Source organism: Diadema antillarum, unplaced genomic scaffold, assembly GCF_040938485.1.
Source record: "Diadema antillarum isolate AM-2024a unplaced genomic scaffold, OU_Dant_1.0 scf00000071, whole genome shotgun sequence".
Classification (NCBI taxonomy): domain Eukaryota; kingdom Metazoa; phylum Echinodermata; class Echinoidea; order Diadematoida; family Diadematidae; genus Diadema; species Diadema antillarum.
Window position 1 is genome coordinate 10721034 of NW_027270960.1, and position 22771 is coordinate 10743804.

Consider the following 22771-nt stretch of genomic DNA (forward strand, 5'->3'; position numbering starts at 1 on the left):
AAGATGTCTGCAAGCTACGATACTCTGTTGTAAAGTGACATTTTGTTTCCACAGCGCCATGGGAATAATCTTTTTAGGTGGAATGAGCGCTTTAAGAGTCTCTCTATTATTATTAGATCTGCAGGGACCCGTTGCTAGAAACTCAAATCAAGTTGCAACTTCACACAAGTCCTGTGCATGCTCCGTTGCTAAAAGAGACATGCGTTTGATCGCAATAAAATGCGTATGCTGGTTTGATTCCCGTAAATTATTCAAATGTAAATCATTGTGGACGAGGATAGTCTGAAATTAGCCGAAATAAATCCCTGCAAACATATCAACAGCAAGCGCATCATGTGATATCGTATACGTGCACTAACACATCGCTGCAAGGGACGGCGGTAAGTACTGAAAAGTACGCTAAAATAAGGAAATGTGTGTCAAATATCTTGAATAATGAAGTTTTACAGAATGCTTCTTTAGGATGTAAATGGCTAGGATACCTCAATATGCGCAATATTTGCTTGTACAAGGAATGAACTCACGTTCAAATGGGATCATCTAGAACCCCCTACTATTGCTGTTGGGAGTTCGTTGGCAAGGAGTTTTACTTTTTGCAAACGCATTCATTGCAACTTGTAAGTTGTAGTCTACACTTCGAATAAGTAATGACATGTGTGAATAACGAGATCTTTATTACATAGGAGTTCGAAGTTTGATAGTAAAATACTGTACTACAGTAGGGAAAAAATTGCTAATTACGATAGAAAGTGTATGCTTTCAATTTCGCGGGTTGTCATCGCAAAGGTCACCTACATGGCATGCGGCATTAGCTCAAGCTAGCTAACATGTTACCTGTACCTGTGAGGTCTAGAACCCCGGGGCGCGTTGGGGCTGGTCGCAGTTAGCTAGCTAGGTACGTACGTACGTACGTACGTGTGCACAAATGCTATCTTCGTTAGACGACGATCAAGGCGGGGGGCAGTGTTTTAGGGACTTATTTTACTTGGCACAATTCGATAAAGCTTTGTTGAACAAAATATCAGCATACTGGTGGTGACAATGCGTTTTTTGCTACAATGTAGGCAGTTTTACTGACCATTTGTGAATCCAACGCAACTTTGTGTTTGATCTGAACCAAATGCAAATTTGCATTTGATTTGCCATTTGGGGAACTTGCGTTTAAATGCATTCAGAGTTCCTTCTGTGCTTGCGCACAAAATTACAGCCATATTGAGCAAATGCACCCACCCCCATGCTAAAGAAAGTGACTGGCCATTCTTCTGAGGCTCAAACATTCCCAGACTTAATGTGATGTAGGCCTAGATCTACCCCAAACCTCCCAAGCCAAAGGATACCACCATCGTAATGGCAAGTAGATTTTCTAATGCGGTTCTTGGTAGAAATCTACCATGGATAAAAATAGAAATCCACCATTTTGATTATCTTTTTTAACACTGTACCATAGCCCTAATTATGGGTAAACTCGGCCTAGCTGGTAAACTTGGCCACTTGTAATGCGTGTGCTGGGGGCCAAGTTTACCTGCTATGCCAAGTTTACCCATAACTACGGTACCCTGGGTTACCAAAAATGGGTGAGAGCTACTTAAGTCCTTTATGCAAGAAGATTTTAGAGCTCTGATGTAAAAAAAAACAAAACAAAAAAACGACAAAACCCAAACAAATATCTCTAAATTCCTATTCTCAATATTGGGTCTCAGAATGTAAATTTAAAATCAAATTCTGTTCATCATGAAAGGCATAATTGTAATCTGTTGTGTAAATTTCTTTCATTTGATATGGTAATGCTGTAGTTCAATTGCATGCACTCCCTTTGCATTCCTGCAAAACCCTGTAACTTTAGCAATCTTTTTACCTCCGCCAGGGGAAGAGGCTGTGTTTTCTTTGGCGTTTGTTGGTTGGTTTGTTTGTCTGTGTATAAAATAACTCAAAAGTAGTAGATGGATTTGGATAAAACTTACAGGAAAGGTTGAGAATGATACAAGTAAACGACAATTAAATTTTGATAGTGATCCAGGCAATTTTTATGGATTTTATGAAGGATTTTTTATATTTTGGCAGGTAGGGTCAATAAACTTGAGAGTTCAAGCTGCGCATATTTGAGGTTTGCATGCGCGTACTAAAATGCGTGCTCTAGTTTCTGCTAGGGATATGAGCCACCCAAACTTTTTCCCCATTATTCCTGTGATGATTACAAATGCAAAAGAAAAAAGAATCAATATCATCATTACAAGTGTAATTATGTCGAACACATCAAAACAGTGCTGACTTGGCATTGGGATAGTTATGGTCAGATATGTCCCCCATAATAGCAATCTGTAACCGTACATCTTATGAACATGATGTGGCTCTACACAATGCCATAGCAAGGGGCATGGCGCTATTTAAACCTGGTGTGTGGCATGCAGCATCTATGCACTTTTTAAAACTCTATGATAATTAGGACAGTGTTATCTTCTGCATATCCTAGCACTCATGGAAACATCTCATTTGGCCTAGAATTATACAGGGGAAACTCGGTATAACGAACACTGCTGTAACGAGATATCGGCTATTACGAGGAAATTTTCCCGGTCCCAAATTTCCTTCCACACAAGTCTATGTAAAATGCTACTCTTATAGCGAGATCGGCTATAACGAAATAACTGCTATAACGAGATAAGTTTTGTGATTTCCAAACAAAGAAAAACATAGCCAATCAAACCTGTTATAGCGAGGTAAAGCAAAATGTCTTCGGGTAAAGCTTTACTTCGCCTGTGCTATCACGTTCCGAGATTGTAAAGCTCGATGGGCCAAAAACTGTCTTGTACACACATATTTTCTTCAGTTCACTCTACAGCTAGCACCGCATGTTGTACATGTATGTGTGTGTGTGTGCGCACTGATACATGCAGAAAATGTGGTGGGACGGCATGACATCATCATGACGTTTAGCAAGTGTGAGGCAATCTGATGCTGTGATTGGCTTTCTACGTAGGGAATTCCCCATCTTCACACACACGCAGTCATAATGTACATACAGAATGTGTCACACACACACACAGCATTGTGCAGACCATATTATTCAAGCTTTCCACACACAACACACACCCATACCATAACCACATAATACCAATCCACAGACGATCTTCACACAATCGCAAGCTATATAGATATACAAATTCAAACATCTACAGTTAATAAGAAAAACATTCTTGATATCGGATTTCATTGGCGAAAAAACATCTTCTTACCCATAAAGGTGAGTTATTACCTCACACGTACACATTACCAAGTTATCAGTATTGATTGAAAGATGATGGGTAGTCCCACGTGTGCAAATTAATGTCTTTATGTTATGCTTTGTTTTATGCCTAAACCGTTACTGATATAACGAGATATCGGCTATAACGAGGAAAACAACTCGGTCCCGACCATCTCGTTATATCGAGTTTCCACTGTACCTCAATTTGTCAGATCCAGAGACTCCAGCCCCAAGCATCTTCTGATCTGGAGATTCTCCTGCCTGAAACCCCTAGCAAACGGGAGACTCCAATTTGATGTGCGCGAAGCCCACATCACAAGTGCAAAGTCCCTTGTGGTCTAAGGTTCTAGATGCTCTCTCGCACTATTCAAGGCTGATTTTTCAACATACAATGAAATTAAGTAAGAAATCATTTCAAGCGGGAGAACGGGAGATTCTGCAAAAATGGGCTTTCGGCGGGAGATCTCCCATCGAAAGCGGGAGAGTTGGAGTCTCTAAATGTAATATACAGTCAATTCAACAATTGAGTCCTATTGTAAAGGCTGGTGCTAGTGAACACTACCGATTCCTTTGTGACTTACCTGTGCAGTATACAGCACTTCATGGAACTATGAAAGAGCGGCAACCACCTTTATGGGGGCGCTCATGCAATTTGAAGAGCATGATTGTATTGGTAGTATAGGTGGCATCTGCTTGTGAACTGTAAACATTTCTTTCTCGGAGCATTGGAGGTCAAGATATGCAAGAATCAATGTCATACTTATAAATACTCATTGCTTGGTTCAAATATACATGTAATATTTCTTGCAACAACTAAACAACTATACCACTAAAATAAAATAATAATGTGCAGTGCCTGTAAAGTGTCATCCATGACAGCAGCATTGCAGTATATTGAGATATTATTGTTGAAGTTGTGACTTCTTGCTACTTTCAAGGTTTACAAACCCTTTTTTCCCCTTTAAGTTGCTCACTTTGCACCATATATTCATCATGCATATATATTTGTTAGTCTTGTTTTCTATGCTTTGTTTTTTTTTGTTTTGTTTGTTCTTTTTTTTTTTCATCAGGATTTTGTCTTCATTTGTGTTTACTCGTGTGTGGATTGAATTACTATTCAAGATTGCCACAGTGAATTCCGTGGTAAATACATAATGTAAATCAAGTGATAAGACTTTGAGCTTAATTTGTAAGAACAAGTGTTTTTGAAAGGTGTCAAGGTCATATAAGGAAAGTTTTTGACCCTGCATACGTACACAAACACACACACACACACACACAAATCTGTATGGGGGCAGTGACTTGAAGTACATGTATACTATATATTCACATTTGGTAAAAGGAGAATATTTCCTGTAATAGTTACACCTACTGTGGACCTTGGAATTGGCATATTATCGAATTGTTAATATTTTGTTTATTTCATGAATAACATTTTTCTGAAATCATGTCCTATTCATTTATTTAGTATTTGTGTGTGTATGTGTGTGTGTGCATGTGTGTACAAATTGCATACAATGTATGTTCATGCGTGAACAGTTCACTGGTGAGTGCGGAATAATTCTTTGGAACTGCTAGATAAATGAGCTGGGCAACATTTTTCCCCATGTGCTAAATATCAACAAAGGTTATTGCCAAAATAATTAAAAAGAAAATACTACAGCACAAGCTGTCTAATCACCAATTAAAGGTACTGTTTACCATTGGGAATAGTGATTGAAAAAAAAAATGTTTGAGTTATCACATTTTAGGCATATACATTGTATGTGAAGGTCCGTTGTATCACAAAACATCCTACCTTATAAAATTTTGCAATAAAGCCTAAATGGAGATATCATTACTTTTCTCACTAAACCATAACTGTAGACAGCTTTAATAGTCTAGAAACAATCTTATTGTAACTATTGTTCACATTTTGTATATTTAACAATACTTAACATTGGTTATACTGATTAACTTTTTTTACACCAGTTGGTTGTTGTTGTTTTTTTTTTATTGGAGCACTAAAGCTGGGTTTTTGTTTCATCTGCAAATGGTAAACAATGCCTTTAAGAAAATTGAAGCAAATCCTGTGACTCTCAAAGCAGCTCCAAAGGAAAAATGTTGGTTTGTCGAGTCTTCTCAAAGGAGTTCTTGCCAGTGAGCAGCCATTGTCAGAGTGGGTAATGCAAACTTAAGGATCCACTTTGTGTCCACATGTCAAACCATCGCCTAGTGGAAAGGTGCAAACACATGGAAATCAAGCGTACTAACTGAATGCAAAGACATCCCCCCTACATTCTGTGTAATCCCTGTCCAAATGGGGTAGTCAATCAATTGGATCACTCAGCTAGTCACTCATCCTTAACCGACCTGCTGGTAGACAGCCAAGTCAGTCCCTTCTCTGTGTAAACAAAGTCTTTAATCCAATACATGCCTTTAATTTCTTACACAAATCCAGAGACAATGCCTGCACTAAGCCGAAGAGCAAACACAATTACTGTATTCAGACCAAACTGGAAAAACATCCATGTGTTTTTGTCAAGAATTTTTTGACGCAAGCTTGTAAAACCTTTTCACATTTTTTTTTTCTGTCCTCTAGTAGTTCCTATAGGTTAATGCACATTTGAATCATCATGGTCATGACACTTATAAAAAAGGGGGGGCAGTAGTTCTCCTTGCCTCTCTATAGTTAGTGTGGTTCATTACTATCGTCATTATTCATATTATCATTATCATTGTTAAAGGGACTGTACAGTACTGGTTGAGGTAGGGATTTATGTTTTGAACATTCCTAAGTGAGATAATGAAAAGCCTCTTATGAAATATGAAAGAGCATGTGTAATTTTAAGAAGGATTCAACATTTATTTGATGAAAATTGGTTTTCAAATGGCTGAGATATCCAAAAAATTGCTAATAATAAAAGGCGACATGCCCCAACTTTATAAGTATCTCTTTGTTTCACCTTGTTTTTGGATATCTCAGCCATTTCAAAACCGATTTTCATCGAATAAACTTTTGATACCCCTTAGGACTGCATGTTCGTTGACATCTCATAGAGTGGTTTCTGAATAACAAAACGTTAAAAGCTAAATCTTCACCGCGACCAGAACTGTACACACCCTTTGATATCATAACTATCATCATCATCTTCATCATTTAATAAATGTATGATATTATCCTCATCAACATCATAATTTTCGTTTTTTGTCAATGTTTATAGGAAGTCAGTTGTTGCTTTTGTAGGTAAAATGATTAGCATAAGCACAAGAGGATTTTTTTTTTTATTATTAATTAAGCTATCTGAGAAGCAGTAAAATGATTTAAAAAGATAAAACAGTGATGGTTCTAGTGGTATTTGGTATTTGACAAATGTAAAGAAATAAATTTCCAGTTGAATATTCTTGAAATCCTGGTCATCAACAACTTGTATGATTTGTGTTGTTTGTTGCTTCTGTGCTCATCTGTTTCGAGCTTGTGCTGTGTCAAAAACTTTTGATGGTAATTTGCAAGTACATTTATTCAGATGGATTTGTGAAAATATGTAGACACACTCTGAAACCATTTTAAATAGTAACGTAAAGATGTCTAGCAGAAATGTTGTGCTGTGGTTTTTAATTGACTCTGCTAGTATTTAATAAGCGGTGTCTGCGGAACTTAACATGTATGTACACTGTATGTAAAGTACATTGTAGGCATGAAAACACTTTGTTGGCACAGCACAGATGAATGACAGACATTTAAAAAAAAAGGAAAGATGGCCTTGTTACTAAACCAAAGTGATGGTAGATTAAAGGGACTGTACAGTACTGGTTGAGGTAGGGATTCATGTTTTGAACATTCCTAAGTGAGATAATGAAAAGCCTCTTATAAAATATGAAAAAGCATGTCATTTTAAGAAGGATTCAACGTTTATTTGATGAAAATTAGTTTTCAAATGGCTGAGATATCAATAAAAGTGCTAATAATAAAAGGCGACATGCTACAACTTTATTAGGATCTCTTTGTTTCACCTTGTTTTTGGATATCTCAGCCATTTCAAAACCGATTTTCATCAAATAAACTTTTGATACCCCTTAGAACTGCATGCTCTTTGACATCTCGAAAGGGCTTTTTACACTTGTAAAATTTTGCTTAGCCCCGGACCAACGGTGGGGCTAAGGGGGGGCCTTAGCCCCACCATTGGTACGGGACTATCCTTAGCCCACTTTCTGTTTACACTCGTTTTTGCCAAAGTGGGCTAGCCCCACCGATAGTACGGTACTATCTGGCCCTGCAAAATAGCAGGGGTTAGCACCGCAATTGCGGTGCCAAGCAAGTGAGTGTAAACAGAACGAAAAAATAATCCTGGGCTAAGCGACGGAGACGAAGTCCGACCCTCACTGACCAATCAGAAACGAGGCAATCAAGTGCTGCCGGTGCGTGCGTGTACGTGTACAGTACACAGCGTAATTATGAATATTCATGTGGTTTGGAAAGTCCGGGGCTAAGAAATACGAGTGTAAAAAGGTCAGTTTTCTCCTTAGCCCCGGACAAGAGATAGTACGGGACTACTTATTGGCGAGTGTAAAAAGCTGAAAAATTGGTACGGGACTAACGATAGTCCTGGGTCAGAGAAAGTCCGGGGTTAAGAAACACAAGTGTAAAAAGCCCTATAGAGTGGTTTCTGAATATCTTGCAAAATGTTAAAAGCTAAATCTACACCTCGACCAGAACTGTACACACCCTTTAATACAAAAGAAAACAGAACACTCTCCTACTTTGATTGCAATTGCTGAGACTTACTATTATTACTTTGTGGTTTTTGTTGTGTTTTTTGTTTTTTTTGGGGGGGGGAGGTGACATAATTGCATGGGAAAGGTACTGCCTCATAGCTTTCACACCTGCCGAGATTGCTTAATCTGAAACCAATTGTAATGAAGCATCACTAGAATCGTGTTTCAAATTATATAACGTTCTTGCCGTGTGAATGCAAACTGGAATTGCGGAGAGTGATTTGAAACATACAAGATTCTCAATCATGTTTCAAATGACGGTCCAGAGGTCTTTTTTTTCCAATCTCTTTTTGTCAGATTTGAGCAACAAAACAACCGTGTAAACATAATTGAACTCCAGTCGTGTTTTGGGAGGCGAAGATTACGGAATCGTGTTTCAAATTATATAACGTTCTTGCCGTGTGAATGCAAACTGGAATTGCGGAGAGTGATTTGAAACATACAAGATTCTCAATCATGTTTCAAATGACGGTCCAGAGGTTTTTTTCCAATCACTTTTTGTCAGATTCAAGCAACAAAACAACCGTGTAAACATAATTGAACTCCAGTCGTGTTTTGGGAGGCGAAGATTACGGTGTCCTTCCAACCATTCCCGCTAAAAGACGGCCAAGAGTGCTTAACGGGAACTTGGAAAGAAGTCAAACCTCCCCTTGCTCTGAAATTGAAAACCACAGAATTTGTGAGGCCTTCCTCAGCCGTGTGAATGAACGATGATTTGAATCGTAATTGCAATCATGTTTGTGATTCAGCATTCAAATGAAACACTTTTGGTACGTGTCAAAAGCGCAGTAAATGAGTCATTTCTTCACTCTCTGCTCGTCAAAACACCAGCCAGATCCCCTGTGAAAAAGACAACTGCAAAACAGCAACAACAACATAACATCAAGTTTTTACCACCAAGAAAGCCCAGGGATTTATTCAGGCAAACAGCAACAAGCATGTTGACAGCTTTGTCCTTTCCCAACATTAGCCCAAATGAGTCAGGGCTGTAAGACCTGGGTAAATATACTTTGAGTTGTGTGAAAAGGTCCTTGACCAAATCAATCCAAGAAGGAGGGCACTTAGCAGCCATTTCCAAGGGATCTGCTCCTTGATGAGCAAGCTTAGTTTTAATCCCTCCTCCAAACTTGAACATGACCCTCTTCTAAGGCCACAATAGGTTCCAGGCAGTAATTAGCATGGATCATTGTGTGGCTAACTCGGAATCCCACCATTATGCTCACCCATAAGATACCCAAGTGTGTCACCTCACTAATGAGGGATTGAGGGCTTTTCCAGCTATTGTTTGAGCAGATTAAATTCAGGCCTTCTTTTTTTTTTTTTTTTACAGCAACTTTGTATTAATGGTAAGGCTTGGATACTTTAAATCCAAAGTATTAGTCTTTACTTTCAGACCTGCGGTTCAACTAGATTTGTTTCCTTGAGTATTCATTTGTTGTTGGTTTTTCTCCATATATGAGATGTAGTCACTGTACCCCACTAAAAAGAAATACCAAACATAGTAAAAGGTTATTAACATCCTAACATTTCATGAAAAAAAAAAATCTTCTTATCCACTTTCTACAGTGATTTGGTTTTATGATATCAACATGAAATTTTAACAATGTACAGTTGCCCCCCCCCCCCCAAAAAAAAAGGGGGCGGATGAAACTCTTCTGATCTTGTCATCAGTAATATGACAAAAATTGTAAACACTAGCTGAAAGCCATTTTATCTCAATCATTCCATTAGACACATGTTTGTGGCTCTAGCACCATCATTTTTTTGTTGATGAAAAAAAAATGATAACTGGATGATGTCTATTTTTATGTGATCATGACTAAGCAGGGATCTTGGCAATGTGTTTGTTTGTTTACTTGTTATTTTCCAGTGCCATACTTGGAGTTATGTACAGGTGTCTCATGTCATGAGATATTGATTGATCATACTTTAAATGATATACATAGTATAGCATATAGTACACTAATGTTCTACGTAACATACGCTATATAGGAATATTGTTTGTTGTTTTAAAGAAGCAATTTACTGATGTCTGTTGGAGAAAATAGCTTGAAAAAACAACTGCAGATTTTTGAATCAATTGAATATTTGTTTTCAGTATCAAGTTGATCCAATGAGGTACTTGGCAACCCTAGTACAGTACCTCCTTGGTTGATCCATGAATTTAGTACTGCTATGCCTGCATGCAGGAATTAGTAAGGGAAAGAAATTATTCCATCATACTGTACGAGCTGAAATTTTCGCGGTGGTTTTATTTTCGCGAATTTCGCGAATCGGCTTTGAACCGCGAAAATAACAATGCGCGATTAATTAAGTTCAGTTAGACCCTCATAACCGCGAAATTAACAACACGCAAAAATGTCCTCCAAGTAGCAATTCGCGAAAATATCTGTACGCGAAAATTTCAGCTCGTACAGTATCCAGTTTGCCAAGTGATCCCATATTATCTTCCTTTAATTTCTTATTGCTTGTGTGTGGGTATTTGTTCAAGTCATTTTCATCTGTGGCAATAATTAGGACTGATAATATCACAATTTTCTCATTAGTATTTCATATTATGGCAAGGTTTCTATGATGGGGGGGGGGGGAGATATAGAAAAAGTAAAGTACAAAATAAAAAGAGTATACAGTACGTTATTACTAGCATGGTTTCTCTGCAGCTCTCGGATATCAGGGTTTTCCTTCCACAAAACAACTGCCTGCGTAAGATATTTAGCCCCATATATACATTGAAATAATTTTCATGAGTATGTATTGATGCACTTCCGCACTAATCAAAGCAAACATGTATCCTATATTTGAGACAGGGCAAGTGTACTAAACATCTTGAGTGATCAGGTTTTCTCATTTATAGCAATGAAATTGTGTGTTTACAACCAAAAATAATTCCCTCAAGTAATGGTTATATTTGAAAGGGGAGGGAAAAGCTACAGTGGAAAGATAAAGTGTGCTCCTGCTATGTACTAAAGGAGGCACTTGTTGTATGTAAAACACCTGAATGGAGTCTTGCATCATTCTCAAGAAAACAGTTAAAGCTGTCATGGTTAGTGGAGCAGAAAGCTTCTAGGAAAGAAACGAGGCTGAACTGCTTTTTACCCTCCTCCCTCCTTGTCTTTGTCCAAGAGCAGGTGTATTTTAGTGGTCAGAAACCCATTGTCCTGCATTCCATTGTTTGACTTGACCAATCAGGTGCATAAAGTTGGACTTCTGGCACATGGGGCTAAGCCTAATTGTTTTCATTCCCTGAATGGAGATGCTCTTGTTTTCTGGTCCAAAGCTGTTGTTGTTTTCATGGGAACTTGTGGCCTTAAGACAAGATGCTGCCCTAGGAGTGATCTATACATAGCAAAACAACATTTTGTCGGAGGTCATGCTTCACTGTATACGCCATTTATTGGCCACAATGGGACTTGTAAGACTAAATCGAGAGTGGTTGAATTTGTGATTGAGAAGCACATTGATAGAATGAGAGAAAAGCGTTACCACTTTTCAAGAGAAAACTTTGCAATTTCCCACCCTGGATACAGTAAATAATGCATATAATGCTCTATCGCATTCAATCAATTTCTTCACTAATATCTGCTGACTTGTGAAATTTGCAACGAAAAAGATAGATAAAAACACCATTAATCATACATGTTTAGTATCGTGGTATTCTACATTATGTATTAAATAAATACTGTAATGTGGAGCAGGTTGAGAATGTTGTTGCCTGTTGAAGGAGATCCATACCTAACCATTACTTATTTGTGTTTGTTTTTTGTTCTTTTGCTGTTTATTTGCAATACTGATCTCAAGATTAATTGATTAATTATGATTATAATTATGATTTTAATTATGACTTTGTCTTCTTCTTTGTTTTTGTTTTTGTTTTATTCTTGTATGTTTGCAATGTTATGGAAGAAAATGTCAAAAGAAATACAGATGATGATGGCATCTGGATAAAATTTTTCAAAAAAAAATGTCAATCTGATTGAGTATAGAGAAAATGAATATTTGGATAATGTTCTGACCTGAAGTTTTTGAGCAACTTTTTGGCCTTTTGCAGATTAAACATGTATGTAGTTGCCACTTCAAGCTATCATTTTTGTCAACTCCCCAGGAAATAAGGAACTAGGAAATTTATGGCATGACATGTAAATGGTATTGCCTGCATTTGCATTTTTTAGTACTGTACAAATTGTATATTAAGCTGTTATTTTTGTCAGGGTTTAATTTTGGCGAATTTCGAGAATCACAGTTGGACCACGAATTTAACAGCACACGAAAATGTCACCAGTGCGCTAAGGTAATAGTGCGCTTATGAAGGCCTCTGCAAGCTTGTATATCAATTCGCAAAAACAACATCTCCCGAAAATGTCTGTGACCTCCTCATTCGTGAAAATATCTGTACTTGAAAATAACAGCGTATACAGTAAAGCATGAAATAGTAATGATCTTACAGTTTCTGCACTGGGCAGGTAGTGGCTGAATGGTCCACCAGCAAGACTGTCTTTATTCTTGATGATAATTTGTGTACACCATCTGCCTGATCTATACACACATCTCTAGTGATTTCCACTAAAGCACTGTAGTGTATTTGTTTGTTTGTTTGTTTATTTGTTCATTTGTTCATTTTCCATCTGAGAAGATGGCTGGATAGCCCATATTTAGCTATATTAGCTGGTCTTCCATAGGGTCCAGTTGGATGTGAGGCGGGACCACTTCACCGCATTAAACACCCTGCTCTTAGCGATGAATGAATGAAACGGGATTATGCATGAGTTGTGACTTTCTCACACACAGGACTTTCATTTTATGCTATCCAAGGGACAGAGTGTTTTGCCTCTTGCTAGAGGGGACCCGGAAGTATGTAAGTGGCACTAAAAAGAAATAGATAGAGACCTTGAAGTGTGAGCGTGGTAAGGTTATGTTTTGGGAGTTTTGTTTTGTTTTTTTTGCTTGTCAGTTGAAGAAACCAGGAAGTGGAAGAGGAGAGATGAGCTGAGGACCTCCCCCCCCCCCCCCCTTTATAGCTCATGAAACCCGGAAGTGGGCCCCCACACTTTTTGAAAATGCTCCGGCCCTGCGTTTCCTGTGTGGAATAGCAGGTAATATTCTACTTGCCATCTATTCAGAATGGGAATGAGCTAGGATAACACACATTATCATGAATGTCACAAAACTCTACATGGCAACAGGATGCAGTAACCTGGCAAGAGTGCAAAACTAATATAGCTGCTCTCAGATAAGCCATTCTCATCAAGAATTAAAGACCAAAGTCCATGGATGTAAAGAACCTGTACAGGACACTTTCACATTCAGTTGAAAGAGGTATTGATCAGGAAGTGCTTTCATTGACACCCACCCCCGAGTCCCCCCCCCCCCCCCACCCACAGAAAATAAAGAAAGAAGAAGAAACAGGTGGAAAATATTTATATGCTTAGCAAAGAGAACATGGGAGTATTAATAAAATTTTAAAGGATTTTCTATGCTGACTTGAAGAAAACATATAATTTTGAAGGATTATCGACATTTGCTTTGCATCATAATTCTATCCACAGGGTGTACATAGGATGATCTTAGGTTATTATAAACATGCAAACACACATGCTCACACTTACACTCAAAACCAAATGGTTCACAGTGGTGGATCCAGAGGGGTCGCACCGGACATGCGCCCCCTCTCTATTTTTTTTTAAAACAAAGAAATAAACAGTAAAAAATGGGGGGACGGGGGGGATGCGTGGGCCCCCCCCCCTTTTATTTTGTAAAGGCGCCTCCCCTTTAAGGAAATCCTGGATCCACCCGTGTTCCATGCCTTGAGGTGTCCAAAGATTTACTCTACCATTACAGTATAGCTGCCTTGGGTGATTTTCACCACCATAAAAGAGACCTGCAATACTTGCAAACTTTAGATAGTACCCGCATTTACACCTACTAACAGCACGATTTTTAAAATCGCGATATTTTGGTTCCACCGTTTACACTTGCGCAAAAGCGTGCGAAGTTAGAGCTTCACAAAACATTGCGATTTTTTGGTCGGTAGTGCGCATGTGTAATTTACCTCTCTTCAACACAGCAGACGAGTGGAAGCTCAGGCTATTCGTATTCACTGCAGTGCAGTCTATATTGCTCACAACTATTGCTAGCTGGTTGGAACGTTGAGTCAGGGCTTTCTATCAGTCCAATGCACACATAAATTTGTGTTTCTCGAGAGAGTAAACTTACAGTAAAACTATATAGCTTGCTATATTAGATCACATACGTAGCAGGTGTGTAAAACTTCAGCTTAGTATGGGAAAGTTGATGAAGTAGCATTCAGGAGGATCATGAAATTTTGCCGATATGGCGAAAGTGAGAAGTAGGCTCATTTTTTAGGACTGGTATTTCATCAGGCGTCAGCAAGAACTCACCATTGTTTGCCGACACTTGTTACGTACTCCTGTATTCCCCAAAGTCAACGTATACCGAGAGCAGTATGGGCACTCCTAAAATCAATGCATTTCTGGGAGAACATTATTTTTTGTAAAGTCGTTATGGGGTGATGATACATGGTCGGAGAACTTCAGGTTTTTCACTACATCATGTAGTTTCCATATACAATATAGTTTCATCAGAGAGGTGAGAGACCAAGAGCCGAGGATCGGCCGTTTACCTGTACAGCATGTACCCTGTACTCTGGCCAGCGGCCGACTTACTCTGTAGGGATCGGAAGCGCGCGTAAACTCCCGGTGCAATCCGATACCGAAAGTCACGTGATGAAAAATCACAATATTTCTGCAACTTGGGTTTACACTCGCTAAACTTCGCCTCAAACATCGCAATGTTTCAAAAAATCGCACTCCAGCTGGCGATTTTTCTGGCGATGTTTCGAGGGCGTTTGGGTGTAGTTGCTTAGCAACTTACACCGAAATGTCGCGATTTTAGAAAAATCACGATTTTTCCAAGCAAGTGTAAATGGGCCTATTGATAGCGAACATGTAAATCTATGAAAGTGCTACCTCCTGTTGATGCACTCATTCTGTTAAGATATGTTTGTACAATTCCTTAAAGAGTACAATTGGTAGCCGGTATAATTTTTTTTTTTCCTTCAGGTCTTGTTGGTTTCACAGTGAACAAAGGCTTTAGCATGAAGATGTGAACAGCTTTTAATACTGTGTAATGTGACCTGGTCTCAGTTTCCTTAGTGGCATTCATGCCAGATGGACATATATGACAAAATCCATGGCGTAGTTCTCAGAGTCAGGTAACAATTCTTAAAGGCAATGCATCCTTTGTTAAATACCACCCTTGATTAAATGCCATGAACAGAAATTAACTTACAATAGCTTAAAATGGAATTTGCCTTCAAGAAGAGCATTGGTTTTGAATCAGAGAGGGGGGAAATATTTCATCATTGAACCAGCACACAGCAACAAAGGTTTGAAAGGCAATTCCAGGCCAGTTAAAAGTGAGTCTGAAAAGAAAGAGCAATACTTCATGAGCACCCTGGTGAAAATTTGATCAAGATGGGATAGAAATTAGGAAAGTTATAAAATTGTGAACTTTCACTAGTTTTTACCCAACAGTTCTTGAATAGTTCAAATTATATACATATGAGTGGGCTCATGATGTCATTACTTCATAGTTTTCCACTGATCATGTAGAAAAACTGACAAAAAAAATAATTACCGGTATACCCCCACATACACAAAGTGTCTATGGGTATAGGAATCAGCGTGTGGGCAGTCGTTCGGTCGAGCAGTCCGTTGCAAATCTTGTATCGCAAACTCCTACAGTTTTAAATGAAACTTAGGGTAAATGATGATGGCATTGGGGTATAGATGTGCCAGACATGTTTTTTGTGTTTGTCGGAGAATGCAAACTGGGAAATATATTCAAATGACTTCTTAAACTTCTGCCCTGGAACAAGTTTGACGCACTCATTTTCCCCACAAATGATGGTTTCCACATCACAGTGCTGTTGAGTAAACACCTTTGTCTTCAACATAGGATTATGAATTCAAAAATAGTCTGGATCATGAATTCACTGAAAACAAAGCCAGATTACATGACACACAAGTTGCTAAATTTCCTTCCGCTGTCCTGATCTGCAAAAGACGAGTGCTGCAGGCGATGCTGTCAATGTGAAGTGTCTTTCCCCTGCATTTGACGCTAGAGTCATTGCCAGGGCTGTGTATGAATATACAGTCGCATGTTCTTTCTTTCTTTCTTTCTTTCTTTCTTTTGATATATACTTTCTTGTGATATATACTTTCTTGTGTTTTAATTCACATTTCTCACTAGCTTTACTCTGTCTATTCCAATATCAAGGCATACAGCATGTCCCCCCCAAAAAAATTACAATTGAATTTTTGCATTAATAACTCCCAGTGTGATTAAACTGTCTAAATGCTACTTCAGGGTCTTAAAGGGTGTGTACAGTTCTGGTCGAGGTGAGGATATAGCTTTTAATGTTTTGCGAGATATTCAGAAACCACCCTAAGAGATGTCAAGGAGCATGCAATTCTAAGGGGTATCAAAAGTTTATTTGATGAAAATCGGTTTTGAAATGGCTGAGATATCCCAAAACAAGGTGAAACAAAGAGATCCTAATAAAGTTGTGGCCTGTCGCCTTTTATTATTATCACTCTTTTGGATATCTCAGCCATTTGAAAACCAATTTTCATCAAATAAACGTTGAATCCTTCTTAAAATTACATGCTCTTTCATATTTCATATGAGGTTTCTCATTATCTCACTTAATAATGTTCAAAACATGAATCCCCACCCCAACCAGTACTGTACAGTCCCTTTAACCCGTTGAGGACGGACTGATTTTGCTACAACACACATTTCCCATAGACCCCTACCCGAGTATACTCGGGACTCGTCCTCAACGGGTTAAGATATAACTTCTCAGCTCTATTCTGCAGAAAACCCCATTCAGTTTGGTTAAGTAGTCACAGAGAAATGTTGATTGTTGTAAAGCATATCATGGGTCAGATTCTTCCATGTTTAGCACTTGGATGCTCTTGGAACTGCGTATTAAAGACACCCAGTCGCGAGGATACATGGACATATTTCAGCCGCGGGCGGCAGCACGTAAACTCGCTTCCGAAGTTGCTACGAAGCGAAATGTGTGTGTGCGCAAGACATCCCTAAAGCAATGTATCGCGCTATAGTATCTCGATTGCTCGCGATCGCTTGCTGAGCGCGGGACAGTACGTTTTGTGTAATGTGAGTGATGTTCGCATGAGCTAGTAGCTAGCTGCGTATACTTCGTACGACTACGCATTCTCTTCATCGCATCGTCGATCGTCGTCACTCGTCAACTATACTGTAATCATCAGATCAGATCAGATTAGTGAGTGCAGACCACATTATAATAGATAGGGTGGCCATCATGGACGATGACACATCGTCATGGGTAGCGGATATTACCGCCGAGTTGTCTATTCTGAACGCGGACGATTGGGTCGGAGACCCTGCCTGTATCATGTACTTGCCCTGGCGTGTGTACATAAATTCAGGACGGGGAAGCGACTGTGCCCGTGCAGGGCCAACGGCCAACGGCCACAGTTGCACTGCACATTTATGCAGTATTTTTGCACTCTTCATTGTTTTACTAACTAATATGAAGAAGGTGAGCGTTGTATCACCTGCCTGGAATATACTATATGTAAGAAGCAATGCCGAAACCCTTTCATTTGACTAGGTAAACTCACAGTTATAGTTCTGTCAGCTTAGCCTGGTGTGAATAATCTTTAAAAAAAAGACACACACACACACAAAGTGAACATTAAAACTCATAGATAAGTACATGACAAATAAGATGTAATGCCTTCTTCAGACAGGAGCATAAAGAAATTATTGTCTATCTCCCTCTTACACAAACAAACAGAACACTATTGTCTCAACAATACAGTGTGAAGGATAACCATTATAAATAAACCTATCACAGGTATCAGTATTTGAGGTTATGTGTGAAAAATGCCCTACAAATTAATGAAAATCGCGGACAGTAGACCTTTGTCCATAGTCAACTCAGTGTAACATCGCAAAGCCATTGTAATGGGTTAGCTTTCTACCAAACACTGATTAAAATACCAATCAGAGGCGTACCTTTGATCAACAAATAAGGGATGTGCCACGGATACCAATTAATCGTACTTGATGAAGCTCATACCTGTACATATTAGCATGTTACAAACTGATAGGTTCATATTGCCCCTTGACCTATGACCAATATCTGTACTAGAATTAAAACAATGGATTCTTATGAACTGTTGTTCATCAACAACTTCCACACCAATCAACATCCCTATTAGACACTCCTATATGAAGATGTGAAGGTAAATAAAACTAACTTTCACATACAAGGGTATTGTACGTACACTACTGTAACTCTGTAGTTACTACCACTGACCTGACACTGTCGGTGTAACCAAACTTTAACGAATTTCAACTGTAAAGGATCATTTTTTTTTTCTTCAGAATTTACATTTCAACATACTTGTAGAAATTCACATGAAAAGATGTACACTTCACTGGATCACTTGAATTTGGTTTCAAATTATTGGACCAAATGCATTGGAAGTTTGACTATAAATGCAACATAGATGCCTGAAACTTTTGCCAAGCTTATGAAAATTACAATCTTTATCAAAATTCCTTAACCAAACTTAAAATGTAGGGCCCCTAAATATGATGAAAGAGGAGACTTTGCTATACAGTTAAATCAATGGGGACAAACAGTATTTGAATCGCAGCCATGAAATCTGGCTATGAAAATTTAACCTGGATTGTTGACGCTAGCTGCTCAGGAAAGTGACCTCTCTGTATCTATCTAGATTCTACATTTGCACATGAAATACTTTAAATTCTCAATACTGTGATGACAAAAAACTTACCACTACTTGCGATTCCCTGACTAATGACATTTGCTGCCTACTGCTGGGTCAGTTTTTAAGAAGCGATAAACTGACCCAGCAAATGTCATTTCCATTACGGCGTTATCATAATTTGACATAAATGAGAACTTAGAGAAGTTTTTCGCGGAATTATACATAGAAAAATAGGCCTACTTGTCGATGAAACGCAAAGGCCCTAGCAGTTAAAGATAGATTAGAAAAAGTCATTCCACTTCAATCATTGATTCATGTAATAGACTTCTAACGTTACTTACACATCATCTGGATCTGGATTCCTTGAAGTTGTTGACTTGGTCAGCTGGGGTTGCTTGATTGGCGTAAGCCGTGGCATTACAATTCCACCGTGCATGCCGTAACACGAATTTGCACATTCTAAATTCCTGCAAAACTGTTCATGCAACTCCAGCAAGTGGAAAGCAAATTTTTCATCGGCATGCTGACGCTGAAGCTTCCCCCTCTGCCACTGGTCTCTTACTTGTCCTAAGCAGGGAGGTGAGAGGAAACCTCCCTGTCCTAAGCATGCTAAGAACACGTCTCTCTGCGTTCTCCACTCGTCGATAGCGTCAAACAAGTAGATACGTTTTACTCGAGTTGGACGGCTGTTTTGATCTCCATTGTGAGGTTTCATTACTAAACCAAAGCCAAGGCTAATCCGAAACAGTACACGCATACCACACACATTATTGATATTGACATACCGGTACCGACGACTTTATACCAACTTTGTTATGTTCCGATCCGGCCCAACATACTGTAACACAGCTGACGCAGCAGACAATTGCCAATGAGATCAAAACAACCCGCCATATGGCAATGAGCATTGCAACTTGCTATACATGAAGTTTAGAGTTTTAATATTTCTTCATCAAAGCATATTTATAAATACCAAATATTAAACAACGTAATATATGAATGATTTAAAATATTGTTACATAATATTTTCAGACATTTTAAAATATCATTGCTTAGATTGCTGAAATTGGCACCATAGTGCAAATAAACAGAGACTGCAGCCAGATACGTACGTACGTACACCACACAGCTCTACTGTTGTGTCGCGACGGGGACCCGTAGGAGAGATTTTCATGCACATGGCTGTTGTGCGGTTTTGTGCGTGCACCCATTCGGCCCCATTCGGTAGGTATTCGGGCGTCCATGTTGAAATTACAGTGGACGGCTCGCACGGCTCTCGTGCCCCATCTGGTTTTCGCTGGTGCGCTGCGCAGCGTCGTGTTCGGCATTCGGTACGTACGGGGGTACAATAACGGGAGGAGCAGCTTGTCGTGCTTTTCTACTGAGCTGCGAATCGCCTGCGACGACCGATTGCCTTTAATGTGTAAAGATAATGGACAGAACTTGGAGGGAAGTGATTCCTGACATGCTCTACAAAACTCCTCATTTCTCTTTGACCACTGAAGCAAATCGAATGGGGTTTTCTGTAAGATGTGGGTAATGAGTTATAATAATTTCATACCCTGAAATTGTACTTGGATTGATTTACTATTTTTAAAGTTGTCTTTGCGGAGGGTCCCTTTGTAATTTTTTTCTTTCTTTTTGACTTACGGTACATCTGATTTGGGGAAGTACAAGACTGACCTGTCTTTGACCTGTAGAAGAGAAGTAAAAAACACAGGATCAGGGATATCATGACAATGTTTAGTCAGAATTCGAGTGACATACAGGACAAAAATATAATGACTAAATGATTTTTAGGGACCATCAAGCACTTTGTGCCTGTCATTATCTTTGGGCTTCTGTATGGTTGACTTAGTGGGTTTGTTGGGCTGGGGAATAAGTGAAAAAAAAAGGTAGCTTCAGAACTTTTTGCTTGCCCAATTCAGGCAAGCATTTGTTATCATTGCTCAAAAACACTTGCCCGAATTTGATTTTGACATCAGGCAAGTGCTTATGTAGCACCCTGCAATATGAATGCATAGTACATCTGTAGATATCCCTTTAGCCTTTAAAGGAAACCAAAACCCAAAGAGAAATGTGGATTGAGTGAAATCAGCAACATTAGTAGAACACATCAGTGAAAGTTTGAGGAAAATCGGACAATCGAAGTTACGAATTTTAACAGTTTTGGTGTTGCAACCGCTGGATGAAAAGACTACTAGAGGTTATGACGTACGTGTGGACAACAATATCAAGAAAATAGGGAATTCCACAAAAATTCACTTTTCTAGCATAATGAGAGAGCACTTGACTAACCACTTTCAGAAGGCAGGGAGAATAATTGCTACCCTTAAAGGACAAGTTCACCTTCATAGACGTGTGGGTTGAGTGAATGCAGCAATATTAGTAGAACACATCAGTGAGAGTTTGAGGAAAATCGGACAATCCATTAAAAAGTTATGAATTTTTGAAGTTTCTACTCAGTCACGGCTGGATGAAAAGACTACTATAGCTTGTGATGTCACATGAGTACAACGATATAAAGAAAGAATAAAGAAAATTCAACATATTTCCATTTTTCTCGCATAACAAAAGAACACTGGACTTCTCTCTTTCAGAAGGCAGGGGGAATAATATTACCCTTAACATACGTCAGTAGCAAGTCGAAGAAATGTGCACTTTATTCAAAAAGTAAAGTTTTGTGAAATTCTCTCTTTACTCTCCTTATATAGTTGTACGCATGTGACATCATACACTGTAGTAGTCTTCTCTTCCAGCAGTGACTGCACAGATACTTAAAATATTCGTAACTTTTGAACGGATTGTCCAATTTTCCTCAAACTTTCACTGATGTGTTCTACTAATATTGCTGCATTCTCTCAGTCCTTATGTATATGAAGGTGGACGTGTCCTTTAACATATGTCGGTATCAAGTTGATGGAATGTGTAATTTTCATGAAATTTTTTTTTTTTTTTTCGGTGGAATTCCCTTTATATTTTCTTTACTGGTATACGGTTATCCACACATGACATCGTAACCTCTAGTAGTCTCCTCATCCAGCGATGCCAACACCAAAACTTTACAAATTCATAACTTTTGCATCGATTGTCCGATATTCCTCAAACTTTCACTGATGTGTTCTACTAATGTTGCTGCTTTCACTCAATCCACATTGTTCTTTGGGTTTGGGTTCCCTTTAACCTGTTGAGGACAAATCCGAGTATACTCGGGCAAGTGTCTATGCGTGATGGGAAATAAGTGTTGCAGCAAAATCAGTCCGTCCTCAACGGGTTAACTCCTCACATGCAACCACTCTCTGTCCACAAGGAGTTGGCCAGGGCATTATCCTTAGGTACCAGAGGTCAGCATAGGTACTATTTTTCAGTGGTTGTGGTTGACAATCTAAAGCGGGAAGAGAAGTGCAAGATGACAGACACTGAGTAATACAATCCATACTTCTCTCTCTCTCCCTCTCTTTTATACAACAATATTGGTTTAATAGTATTACAAAAATGCCGTCAGTGCAGTCTGGTTATGGTAGGCAGTTTTGCTGCAGTAGCTTTAACAGAAGTAAAGGTTTTTATTGACCATAAAAACACATGTTGTTATCAGAAGTTGAATTATGCGTGATTGTCATACTTAAATAGTGACATAAGACCAGAATGTAAGGGTCAATCAGTTGCAGTGGGTTGTATCTATAAATATTGTTTACCTTTATTCTAAACAGCACTAAATTTACACAGAATATAGGCCTACTATATGTTTGTACAATGTAACAAACAATTCATTAGAACCATTTAAGATGCAACTTTTTCATAGTATTAGTAATGGAAGAGAAGGACAGTGTATGACCATAGGCTGGATCAAAAAGAGGGCGTCTTCATTCCAGGTTTGTCCCCTATTAGGATCTTAACATTTTCTAAAAAAGATGTGCAATATGATGAAAGGGAATTGAATATTTTGTCTTCTCTTTCATATTTC